Source organism: Acomys minous (genome assembly GCF_964271855.1).
Source record: "Acomys minous genome assembly, chromosome: 1".
Lineage (NCBI taxonomy): Eukaryota > Metazoa > Chordata > Mammalia > Rodentia > Muridae > Acomys > Acomys minous.
In genome coordinates this window covers 147981087-147994584 of record NC_140483.1, presented here as the reverse complement: position 1 = coordinate 147994584, position 13498 = coordinate 147981087, and the positions used below count along the sequence as shown (strand labels likewise).

At 42.6% G+C, this 13498-nt stretch overlaps 2 long non-coding RNA genes across 3 annotated transcripts in view; one reads left to right on the top strand and one right to left on the bottom strand.

Annotated features, from left to right (window-relative positions):
• LOC311592247 overlaps positions 1-10812 on the top strand; it is a 120233-nt gene extending 109421 nt beyond the window's left edge. The window contains exon 3 of one of the 2 annotated variants that reach the window (XR_014777347.1): positions 10384-10812. This is a non-coding gene — a long non-coding RNA (uncharacterized lncRNA). Of the gene's footprint in view, positions 1-142; positions 174-10383 lie in introns of those variants that run through there. The other variant, XR_014777348.1, reaches the window with a different exon arrangement.
• Positions 1-13498, bottom strand: part of LOC311592181 — a 55632-nt gene that overhangs the window by 29875 nt on the left and 12259 nt on the right. The gene's annotated exons all lie outside the window — the stretch shown is intronic.

The window sequence follows — 13498 nt, the reverse complement described above, 5'->3', positions numbered from 1 at the left end:
TCTCAGGAGGTGATAAAGAGGGTGGACAGTGCTATTATTACTACAGCTGATATTTCTATACAGTGTTCCAGGTACTAGTTAGGGGCTTGCGTGTATTTATTTAGTCCTACCAACCTTTCAAAGTAAATATTGTGTCTTGTAGTGCAATCAAGAAAACTCCTCATCCTTTCCTGACTAGATGACTTGGGTGAGTTTTTAACTTCTCTGGACCCAAGTTTTACCGATTATAAAGTGGGAATTAACATATGTTTAGTAACCCTCTCTACTGGGTCTTATCCACATACAAATATGGAATAAATTTTAAACCAATGTAAAAAGACATATAAAGACAAACATGTTTTCTATAGTTTCTCCCTCTCTCTCTCTTCTCTCTCTCTCTCTCTCTCTCTCTCTCTCTCTCTCTCTCTCTCTCTCTCTCTCTCTCTCCCATCTCCCCTCTCCCTCTCTCTCTCTCTTTATAATGAGACTATTGGGGGAACAGAATGGAACTACAAGGTGATGGAAATGCTAATAAGAGGTGAATATCTTAAAAAATATATTATATATTTATTTTAATGAAAATGGTTTTTTGTTGTTGTTGTTGTTGTTGTTGTTGTTGTTTGGTTTTTGTTTGTTTGGTATTTTTTTTGAGACAGGGTTTTTCTGTGTAGCCTTGGCTATCCTGGACTCACATTGTAGACCAGGCTGGCCTCTAACTCACAAGGATCCACCTACCTCTGCCTCACGAGTGCTGGGATTAAAGACATGCACCACCACCACCCGGCTAATGAAACTGTCTTTATGAAGGCCATTGCAATGTACAATGAGTATATACTAATAAAAAATAATAATGAGTCAAGCTACAATAATTACCTGCTTAGCAAGATATGGCCTAGTGCAATAGTGGTACAAATGTTAAGGGAGTCACCAATCACTATTTGATTGCTCCAGAGGATGAACCGCATACCTAACACTATCAATAAGGCAAAGAACCTGTAGCTAGATAGATCATAGTCACTAAGGGTAAACCTACTACTAATTTGCTAAATGAACATAACAATAAAATGACTTCTAATGCCATTGCTATGCCTATAGATTAGTGACGGTCGCAACTTTCCTTACAGAAGTCTCTCCTTGCAATAGATGGGAATTAATACAGAGACGTACAACTAACTGATCAGTGTGCAGAGAATAAAGGATTTCAGAATGCTTAGCTTTAAATGGAATATCTGTATCACATCTCTCTCCTGAAGGCTCACATATCTATGTAGAAGAGGGAACAGAAAGATTGTAAGAGCCAGAGATGTGAGTTGGAGAGATGACTCAGCAGTTAAGAGCACTGCATGCTCTTCCAAAGGTCCTGAGTTCAATTCCCAGCAACGACATGGTGGCTCACAACCATCTGTAATGAGATCTGGTACCCTCTTCTGGCTTGCAGGCAGACAGGCAGGCTGAACACTGTAAATATAATAAATAAATCAATTTCTTTTTAAAAAGAGAGAGAGATAGGTAGCACACATGAATTAGCAGAGATTGTGACAGCATGCAGAAGATATACATAAGATCAAGCCAGACAAAATTTCAGCACAGAAGAGAGGATGACCATGAAGTCCCATCCCTTGCTGAAGACCTACTGTCAATGTTGTTGGGAGAGGGAAAGTCAGTTCTTTTCCAATGGAACAACACCTGCATATCAACCACACCCCAGGGCAAGAGTAAAGAGCCAACACAAACTGGACTTGGTTTCGGGGAGGTGGAGAATCACATCATCAACAGTGAACTTAAATCAGTGTAGGAGCATCACAATATAAACCCTCCTTTCCATCAAAGACTCAGTAAAAGTTGCAACGTTTGTTTGACCAGACAGGGTCTCATATAGTCCTCATCTATGTAATTGAAGATGATCTTAAATTTCTCATCCTCTGACTCCACCTCCACCTCCACCTCCCAAATGCTGGGATTATAGGCATGCATCGGTCTCCATGCTCAGTTTTATCAGTGATGAGGATTAGCCTCAGGGATTCATGCCTGCTAGGCAAGCACCCTGCCAGCCCCAGCTCCATACAACCAGCTTGACATGATGTGTGTGAATATTCATTGAGTTAATCATCTATGAGGCACTATACAGAACAACCCAAGAGTCCCAGAACAGGACAAATCTAGAAGAGGTGATATTTGGAACATGAGCTAAGAATTGGAAGGCCCTCTTTGGAATTCAAAGACCTCCTGAGGGGATGCTAGGTTTTCCATAGTCCATGGAAGGGAATCACTTGTACCCACCTGAAGAGTCAAGATAATTCTAAGCAGCACCCTGAGTTCAGACGTACAGAACCTAAAACAGAACAGGGACTTTTTTTTTTCTTTCAGTTTTTCAAGACAGGATTTCCCTGTCTAGCCTTGGCTGTCCTGGACTCACTTTGTAGACCAGGCTGGCCTTGAACTCACATCGGTCCTATTGCCTCTGCCTCCTAAAACGCTAGGATTAAAGGTGCGCACCAACCACGCCTGGCCTCAGAACAGGGCCTTTAAAGGTAAATAACAACAACAACAACAAAAATTCAATGTATCTTACTGTTATGTAGCTCTTCCAAATGAAAACTGTTCCAATATGTTCAATGTATGCATATACATATAATTTATATGTGTATAGCATATGTATTGTTCATGTGTATATCTGTACATGCTCTGCAAGGTATCTCTCTCTCTCTCTCTCTCTCTCTCTCTCTCTCTCTCTCTCTCTCTCTCTCTCTGTGTGTGTGTGTGTGTGTGTACACAAGAAGTTGACATTGGATATCTTCCTTGGTGGCTCTCTGCTTTATATTTTGAGCCAGGGTGTTTCACTAGACCTGGAACCCATCAATTCAGCTAGGCTGACTGGCCAGTGAACTTCGGAGACCTACCTGCCTGTCTCGAGCCCTCGCAGCACTGGGCTTCACAGACTTGTGCCGCCATCACTTTTACTTAGGTGCTGGGTATAGGAATTCAGGTTCTCACGTTTGAGCACGTGCTTTGCCAACCGAACCATTTTCTTACACCCACAGAATCTCACATTGCCATTGCATAATGTACTACCCTGTTTGAAAGATGCAAGTCTCAAGGGAGATAGCACAAGCAGCAAGTGGTTCACCAGGAGACAAAGACAGGCCCAACATGCATCTGAATTAGTGGCTCTTCTGGTTTCTCTAACAGGAGCTGGTGTTATTTTGGTACTGTCAAGCCCTGTGTGGAAATTGTGACCACAGGCTGACATTGATTGGAAGTGCCAGCAAAGACAGCATCGTAAAAACACATGAATATTTCTGTAAACGAACTTCTAGGAGGCTTAGCTTTCTCAAGTACAAAATGTTGATAATGACACCCATCTCGCTCCGTTATTTATAAGAGGAAAAGAGACAATTTGGGTGAGCACACTTTGAAGGCAAAAGTGCATTATATAAATGTTATTCGCAATGCTGAGAAGAAATAGTATTTAGAACATTTTTCTTCATCAATCTACTCAACTTCCAGCTACATTTTGGTAATGAAGATCCAACCCCATCCCTAAAGAGAAATCAATGTCCTCTCATCAAAGCAAAACACAAAAAAGAACACTTAAATTTATTATTAGTGTGCATCAGCTGGTTCATATATTCCGTTAAGTCCTTATACTGAATATTTCCACTGCATTACAAGCCAAAAAGAGAGATGAGAGGAGCCAGCTGGCTACTGGGGAAAGTGCTTTCTCATCCGTTAGAGAATCTTGCTCATCCATCAAAGGGTTTTCCCAGGATTGGATGCTTTTCTCATTTGCTCCCTCTTCCTGCTCTGGTAAGTCTCCAGGTCCTTCAGTCAATTGTAAATCACCTCCTCACTACAGATTACCCTTCACGGGGGCCCCTTTCATCAACTTCCCCCCCCCCATCAACTCTCCTTTAAGTACTGATATATATTTTTCTCTCACAACTGGTAACCCCAAGCTACCAAATAAAGATATTTAATAGCCATTCTTGTTCTGTAACAAGAAATCAATATACTAAAGGAAAATATAGATTTTTTTTCAGGGTAGAACAAGAAGGCTCTAGGGGGTGGAACATCTGTCACCTTCATAGACTGTGCCAAAGCTTCTCATAAATGGAATTTTGCCTTTGAGCTCATTCTCTTCATAAGCATTAAAGGTAAGAGTGATGACTGTTTGTTTTGTGCTCATGTGCTAGAGCCAGAGTTACAAAGTACATTTATGAGAAATAGAAGGATTTATAAGTGCATCACTTGAACACATTAGTAAGAAAGCACCATTAGAAGCCATGCTAATTTTAATCAGTGTGTAAAGACTGTGGACAGAGAAAAGGGGGGGGGGGAGGGACTTTCTCTTCTTAAAGGTGATGTCAACCAAGTCTGTCCTCTGATAAGGACTCAAAACTGTCAGTGTAGGTTAATTCCTTCCTGTGCCTGCTGCTGTTTAGACCAACTCCCATTGCATTTCCCATCTACAGTTACATTTAGTGAGACAAAGCTGAGAATTAGACTAGTATCTTGTATACTTTTTCTCATCTAGTACTTGTAATTTACCCAGTGAAGATGGCTCTTGAGGCTGAAGGAATGGGGACAAGCAGAGGTTAATGGCTTTCTCCAGCTCTACTGTTCTAGGAAGCAAGCAGTGCCAGCCACCTAACTCTACAACCCCTGTCCTGAAGCTGTGTGTGGAATTCCTTCCAGGTTTCTGATATAGGTCTTCAAATGTCCTCTCTCTGTTTGGCTCCTGTACTCCTTACTGTAACAATCACTTCTATAAATATTACTTTCCTGAACAAAACCTGCACTTCGTAATGATAAAAATAACAGTTGCCATTGGAAGCTCCACCAGATGAGTAAGTAAGTGTTCCTGGGCTGGACTCTCACAGAGTTAAATTTCTGCCTGGCATAGGCTACATTTTCTTCCTCATCCTGTGTCAGGCAATTAGGGAATAAAAATGGAAGAAATAAGAAAAACAATCACTGTTTTGGTTGGGGTCAAGCCTTTGGACTCCTGACATGTGAGATTAAAGCTACTTTGCGTACCTCACAGCCACTGTGGGAATTGAGACAATGCACGCAGTAGTTTTGGGAGTTGCCAGAGCTGTGTCAGCACTTAGCATGTGATCTCGACAAGTCATCAGTCTGAAGTTCAGTTTTAGCACCCGGAGGGAGAATCCCAGCTATGTATGACTCAAGGGAATTGTGAGGGTTACGACAGCTTGGTTCTTAATACCAAGCGGTTGCATCTGAATTTCGCCGGTACTCTTTTAAAGTGTGTTTTCAAGACCTTGTTTCTTGCCAAGTTTTTCAAGTGCCTCTCTCCCTCCTCCTGTTCCTCATCCTCTCATCCTTGAGTCAAGTGGAAACCCTCAGCTGTCTTGCCTACTTTTGCATTGCTTCTATAGCAAGGTCACGGACACACAGGTTCTACCTGCCCTCTCCCACTAAGGCTCCCACACTACCAATTTACGCTACAATGCCAACTCTCTCCTCATTGGAATCACTAATCTAGCCTATGCCAGAGACTCCTATTAAAAGGCCACTTCTGATTCAGAGGGCTGGAATGTGGGACTGATTTTGCATTGCTAAGCGCCTTTTAGTCCATGGGCCACACTTTGAGAAGTAACAACTTAGCTTCTGTGCTACACCAAAAGTCACCTAGGCAGAGCCACTGCAGTCACGTGTCTTCACATAAGGTCCTTGGTCTTTTCCATGGGTCACTTATAGGATTCTCAGGTCTGTGTGACAGAAGTTACTCTCTGCTTCTGAAATCTACGCTTTCTCCATGGCAAGAGAGCCAACATTCCTCCATTTTTTTTCCTAGGTACTCTGCTACCCAGGAGAAAATGATTTTTTTCCAACTCCCTGCTAGGTAGCTACGAAGGTGTGACAGACAGAGCTTCAGGTGTAAGGAGGAATGGCCTGTGATGCTTTCAGGAAGTATCCTTACTAAGGCAGGCCAGGCCCGCTTTACTCCCTTTCCTAATTCCTGTTGGTTGCGATGGAATCATGGTGATGAATATTTGTGGTGATGGATGTTCAACATTTTAGGTCAGAAGGTGGGTGTGGCAACCGTGTAGAACAAGCCATTGTCTTAGTACTTCTTCTGTTGCTATAATTTAATAATGCAGACCAACACACACACACACACACACACACACACACACACACACACACACACACACATCTGGTTTATTCAACTCATGGTTCAGAAGGCAATGCCTGGGGAAATCTCTCCTAAGGTAAGGTGGTGGTGCGCAGAGTCCCAACGTGGTACAAAGCACCTAATGGAAAAACAGTATCCTTGCTCAGTTTTGTTTTTTGTTTTTTGTTTTTTCTTTCTTTCTTTCTTTCTTTCTTTCTTTCTTTCTTTCTTTCTTTCTTTCAACAAAGCCACAGTCCCATTGGATTAGGGTCCTACCCTTATTGCCTCATTTAACCTCAATTATCTCCCAAAGGTCCCACCTCTAAATACTGTAGTTGAGATTGCATTTCCACCCTCTTACTACCTCACACTGGGATTAAATTGCAACATGAGCTTTGGTGGAGACATTAAAACCGTGGCACCTACTTCCAACTCAAGTCACAGGAAGGAGGCGTGTAAAGGTTGACCGAGATCTTTGGGATTCTGGTTCTCTTAGCTCTCAGGATCTTCCTGCCTCTCCTTCTCACTACTGGGGTTACAGACATGGCAAAGAAAAGAAAGGATAGGATTTGGTTTTGGTAAGTTTAGTCATGCCCAGTTTTTTATGTGGGTCCTGGGATTCGAACTTAGCTCCCCATGCTTGCAGAGAAAAAGCTCTTAACCCACTGAACCATATCCTCAGCCCCAAATTTTAATTTTCTTGATTATGTGAGATGACAATTCTTTAATATAGCTCTTTGTGCATACCTGGGAGAATTCTAAATACATTCATCACAAAATTTACCACTTTCAGCACAATAAACCAAGTCCCTAATTTGTTTTCCCTCCCAAGTCCCCTCCCAGCACTCTCTTTATGGCAGGGTCTCATGCAGCCCAGGCTGGCCTCCAATTTGCTGTGTAGCCTAAGGTGACCTTGAACTTCTGATCTTCCTGCTTCCACCTCCCAAGTGCTGGGATTGCAGACAAGTGCCACCGCACTTAGTTATGCAGTGCTCAGAACCCATCACAGGGATTCCTGCATGCTAGACCACATCCTACCAACTGAACCACATCTCCGATTATGGTTATCCCTATTTTTTTAAACAAGTTAACACAGCCTGAAAACTGTAAAATGGACAGCCCAAAGTCAACCAGTAGAAACATAGAGCATGCGGTTTTGAGTTTGTTTTCCAAACAGGCCGCACTGCATGAGGGAGGTAACCTCCATGTGAACTCCCAGCACCAGCCAGTTCTTCTTCTGCTCTTTGCTATAGTCATCAACTGTCATGGTGTGGATATACCCTCATGTGTCTCCATAATTTTCATTTAAACCATAATATAATGTAGTAGATGCATACATAATCGTCATTTGCTCTATCTTCATTATTACCAGAATTTCAGATTGTTTGACATGATGATAAGCTCATTTAAAGAAAGAAAGAGAGAGAGAAAGAAAGAAGAAATGCAAATCAAAATGACTCTGAGATTCCATCTTACATCCATAAGAATGGCTAAGATCAAAAACTCAAGTGTTCTATCTTCATTATTACCAGAACTTCAGATTGTTTGACATGACAATAAGCTCAGTTTAAGAAATAAGAAAGAAAGAAAGAAAGAAAGAAAGAAAGAAAGAAAGAAGAAATGCAAATCAAAAAGACTCTGAGTTTCCATCTTATACCCATCAGAATGGCTAAGATCAAAAACTCAAGTGACACCACATGCTGGTGAGGATGTGGAGAAAGGGAAACACTCCTCCATTGTGGGTGGGAGTGCAAACTGGTACAACGACTTTGGAAATCTGACACTTTCTCAGAAAACTGGGAATAGGGCTACCTCAAGACCCAGCTATTCCACTCCTTGGAATATACCCAGAGGATGCTCCATCAGACAACAAGGGTATATGCTCAACCATGTTCATAGCAGCCTTATTCATAATAGCCAGAATCTGGAAACAACCTAAATGTCCCTCAGTCGAAGAATGGGGTAAAGAAACTGTGGTACATTTACACTATGGAATACTACTCAGCTATTAAAAACAAGGAACTCCTGAAATTTGTGGACAAATGGATGGAACTAGAAATGATTATACTGAGTGAGTTAACCCAGACCCAGAAAGACTCACATGGTATATACTCACTTATAATTGAGCACTAGCCCCAAAAGAGATGTCCAGTGAAAATCTTCACTTACCAGGAGATTGGAATAGATGTGGGGACTTCCTATTGATACTCTAGATGAGAGAAGTATGGGGTAATGGGGAAATAGAAAGACCCAGAGGGTCCTAAAAACCCACAAGAAGAACATCATGATGGGTGGATCTAGACCCAGGGGGGTCTGCTCAAACTACTGCACCAACCAAGGACAATACATGCAGTAAACATTGAACCCCTAATCAGATCTAGCCAACAGACAGGACATTATCCGCAGCTGTGTGGAGAGTGGGGACTGCCTCTGACATGATGAACTCTGGTGCCCCATATCTGACCACTTCCCCTTGGTGGGGAGGCCTGGCGGCACTCAAAGAAAGAATAAGCAGGCTACCAAGATGAGATTTGATAGGCTGTGACCATATTGCGGGGGAAGGGGGTCCCCTTCTGTCACAGGTCTAGGCAAGGGGAGTAGGGTGAAAGTGGGAGGGAGGGAGAATGGGAGAATAGAAGTGAGGGGATAACAACTGAGATGTAATCTGAAAAAATTAATTAAATAAAACTTTTTTAAAAAAGAAAGAGAGAGAAAAACAAAGAAAAGAAAAGAATATCCAAAGCTACACCTGTAAAGTCTCACCAACATGGCTGCTCAAATGTGAGCCAAACAAGGACTCCAAAAAACATGCCAAACTGGTCAGGGAAAAGGTCCATGTGGCCTCAACCCTACACAAAGAACCATAGGCACCTAAGAAAAGCTGGGAGCAGAGCAGATGTTCCTACCCAGGAAAGAGGGCAGCAATTGTTTGTCTAGTGTGACACAGTCAGTCCTGAAAACATTTATACAAGTAACAGTATATAGACTCAAAGGCTCTATTTAGGAATATCTGTTTATGCAAACATACACACGAACTCAGTAACAGTTGGTGAAAGAGAGGCCATGAATTTGAAGGATAGTTGAGGAGGGGGGTATGGGAGGCTTGGAGGGAGGAAAAGGAAGGGAGAGATGTTGTAGTTAAAACACGGTCTCGAAAAGAAGAAGAAACACATCACTTGCCTAATATAGGTTGCCAACTGACTGGATCTGGCAGGAACTAGGAGACAAGCATCTGAGCCCACCTGTGAGAACTTTCTTGGTTAGGTTAATTGGAGTGCGAGGTCCGTTCTAACTGTGAGTGGTCGCCCAGATATAAGGAGATTCAAAGGAAATGCTTGTGCTTTTTGTCTGCTTGACTTAGTATTTCACAGGTGAAATTATCTACCATTTGGGAATTTATCTACCCTGTTGCTGCTGACATACTTTGCTCATATCAGAACCTGTCGGGGGGAGGGTCTTGTGCACTATGTTTTCAGATCATGATTTCAGTGCCCTGAGATCTGGTTACTGTCCTGCCACGGGCATTGTTATGAATGTTGAACCACTTCCTGTACCCATGTGATGTAAGCAGTGTTCCCTAATTATCCCTGATTGGCTAATAAAGTTGCTGAAGCCTATGACTGGGCAGAAGAGAGGTAGGGAGAGTTTAGGTCCCCGGGCTTAGGGTTAAGAGACCATGAGGATGAGAAAGAAGCAGAAGAGGAAGGGCTTCCATGGGACAAGATGAACAGTGATGCATCCATCCATGCGGACAGACAGGTGGAGCAGAAGCCACCCGGGAGTCATCAGATTGGCAAGTGATTGGCTTTTATGTGGGCTTTTAGGGTAATAGGATTAGAATAGCTTTGAATCTGCCCAACATAGTACCTACAGTGTAATTATAAATCATAGTCTCTTTGTGTCTATTATTTTGGAAGCTAATGGGGTTTAAAAAAAACTGTTGCCTTATTAATTAGTATTCTACAAGAACCCTACTTCTTTGACCTTCCAATGTGAACTAAAACTGAGAATCCTTCAGACTATTTGAAATGCAAACCTGTGAAAGGGCCATTCAACTCCCACCCCCCCCCCACCCCAAAGGGTCAGGTCCCACAAGTTCAGAACTGCTGCTCTAGAGCACCCTAATGCAGTGGGGATGACTCTGTAACCCAGATCAGCTGGGGCACCTACATGGTATTCCACTGGAGAGGGGCTGGTGGCTTCTGTCCCACGACCTGTACCCTCACCTTTTTCCTCACCATTTTTCTTTCTTCTTTTATCTGCAGCTGGGATGGAGGCCTGCAGGATGGACCAAGCACAAGACTGAGGCCACAGGAAGAATCTATTGGTGCAAAAACATGGCACATTTTCTTGAGAGGGCTGTCATAACAAATGCTGTGCTTTGGCAGCTTAAACAACGGAATCTACTTCTTCACAGTTTGGGAGGTCCAAGATCCAAGATGGAGCTGTCCACAGGATGGGAGTCCTCCTCTTCTGGCTTGCAAACTGTCGCTTTCTTGCTGTGTCCACACAAGTTCTTTCCTCTTCATGTGTTTTTCTTCCTGGTGCCTCTCAGAGTCAATGCTTCTTTTTCTTGTAAGGGTACCAGTTAAGAATGATTTAAGAGTCCCATTTTTAACTACATCATCTTTTCCTGATTTGCTAAGGATCAGATAGGGGGCCTTGCATATGCTAGGCAAGTGCTCAACCACTGAGCTACACACCCAGACCCCTTAATTACTGCTTTCAAACCCAGTCCTCCAATACAGTCACCTTTTTAGGTACTAGAGACTGGGGCTCTAATATGAATTTAGAAACATGAATTTAGAAGAAAAGAGCACAAAACAGCCCCTTGCCCATGGGGGACCCTACCTAGTACTTGCTGGCATTGTGGAGCAACACCACCTCCTAGACTCCACTAACTTGAGAAAGATGTCTGTATCTCATTAAGCTTTGGTCTTTGCATGTCCCATCCATGCAGGTAGCTGTATCCCTTAACTGATAGGTAGCCTCTCACTTCAGCTATTCTGCTCACCTCTTTTGAATCCTGTATGGAGTTGAGTACTCTCTTCCATTAAAACAAATTATTCAGTTGAACTGGTCTATCTATAGTTGATGATGGCTGTAAAATTTGAGCTAGCTAAACTATAACCTTAAAAAGCAAGATCTGGCTGGGTTTATTGGCGCATACCTTTAATCCTAGAGCTCAGGAGGCAGACGTAGGTGGGTCTCTAAATTTGAGGCCAGCCTGGTCTACAAGTGAGTTCCAGGATAGCCCTGGAACTCAGTAATGCCCTGTCTCAAAAACAGACAAACAAAAAACTAACTGACTGACTGACTGACTGACTAACTAAATATATATGGAATATCAGGACAATCTGAGGTCATCCTAAATCCAGTTAATTGAGTGATTCCTTGCCATAAGGGGACACAAGTGAATGACTTAAGCTTTTAATTTTTCATGTTTTAAACATTGCCTTCATAAACGTAAACATCTGTATATGCACATTTCAAATAGTAGCAAAAATCCTAGCATTGTAAGTAAGAACTCATAAAATAATTATTTTCTGAGGTTGGTGATTCAGGGTTGTGACAGTTCTGCAGCAATGCATCTGGGGAAACTGGCCTTTTGAATGTTGTGCATTATTGTTCGTTGGCATTTCATCTGAATCCTATCAGCATCTTCCTGATGAGTGCATACTTATTTTTATGCTTGGCTTCAATAATGCTGAACCACCTCATAGGAGGGCTTTGCAGAAATACTAATGAGTGCGATGGCCATGCATTTTGCAAATCTGAAGTCCTATCAAAGTGTCCAGTGCAATAGTAATATGGTACCTCAGAAGCTAAAATAATGCCATCATATGCAAGTCCAGAAGAGGAGCTGAGGGGCTACAAAAAAAGGTCAGCTAACTTTCATAGGCAGCCAAAGCTAAGATGTTGGGTCTGTGTATCAGAGGCAGCAGCACAACATAATAAATAATTCTAACTTTTCATCTTTAATGTTACTTTTTTCACAGTGGTTGGGTATAATGCTATTTATATTGAAATGATAGTTCACTCAAGAGTGTCAGGATCATGGTTAATAGTACAGCCATCCACAAAAAACCAGCTGTACTGTTAGAATTAACAGCCCATCATCAAGTGAATAATAATTATTTTATTTATGAAAAAATTTAAAAATTATCATTTATTTTACCAAAATAAAAATTAGTGCTTTATCTCTCCTAAAATGAGGTATCTTTTGCCATTCTTGGCTTTCCTGCCTGTTCATGGTCTCCGTAGATATTCTGATGGCTAACTATGAAAGGCAAGAGAAGGCAAGTAGGGATGAAGTTGGCATCATACGTGCAAACAGTAGTTCCCTGGGGCTTCCTTTGGAAGAGCCAATGATGGGGAGGCCTCAGAGAAACAGGAGAGCCAACCTTGGAAGACCAGCAGAGGGAAGTAATGCCGATTGCCTGGATACAGGCTGTGAGGTGGAGCCTGGGAACACGGAGCTTGATCCCTATAACCCACTGCAGCCCCTCAGGAAGGCGAGTGAAGCCAAGAGGAATACAGAAGGGTGGCCTTCTACCATCAATTACTGGAGAACACACTTGTTCAATAACATACTGATCTAGTTCAAAGGACTTTAAGCTCCTGGAGGAGGAGGAAGAAGAGGAGGAGGAGGAGGAGGAGGAGGGGAAGCTGCCTAGAGAAGCCAGATGAACTGGCTATTATGAAGTAGGCAGAGAAGAGAAAGAAGAGCCTTACTGTAGGGGTTGCCAGTGAGTCACTAAAGTAAAAATAACAAGTGGGAGAGGAGCTAGAAACAAGAGTATAACTTCGGGCGTCCGTGTGCCAATGGGTCATGCCTACCACAAGAACAACGGATGCTTGAAATCATATCAGAGGACAGAAAGGGCAGTGTTTTCTTTGTGGTTTCTCCAGTGTTGGGGATAGAATCCTGGGCTTCCTGCATGCTAGGCGAGCATTCTGCCATGGCTCCACATCCCAAGCAGAACGTGCAGTCTTTAGAAGTTCATTGAATTGGGTTGTATGGGGATGAAGCTGCTGCATGCAGAGAAGTGTTTCTCTGATACAGAATGTGAATTATATAGAGTGGTACCTAACTCACCGTTGTTACCTGAAATGGAAAGAACCAACCCTTGTAAATCCCTGATATGTCCACCAGTCCTGTTCCTATCTCAACGAATAGGCTGCATTCCATTCAATTGGCAAGCTATAGGGGCTGGAGGGAGGGCTCAGAGGTTAAGAGCACCGGCTGTTCTTCCAAAGTTCATTTCCCAGCAACCACATGGTGGCTCACAACCATCTCTAAGGAGATCTGGAGTCCTCTTCTGCCCTGCTGGCTCACATGCAGGAAGAATGGTGTATAAATAATGAATAAATGAATCT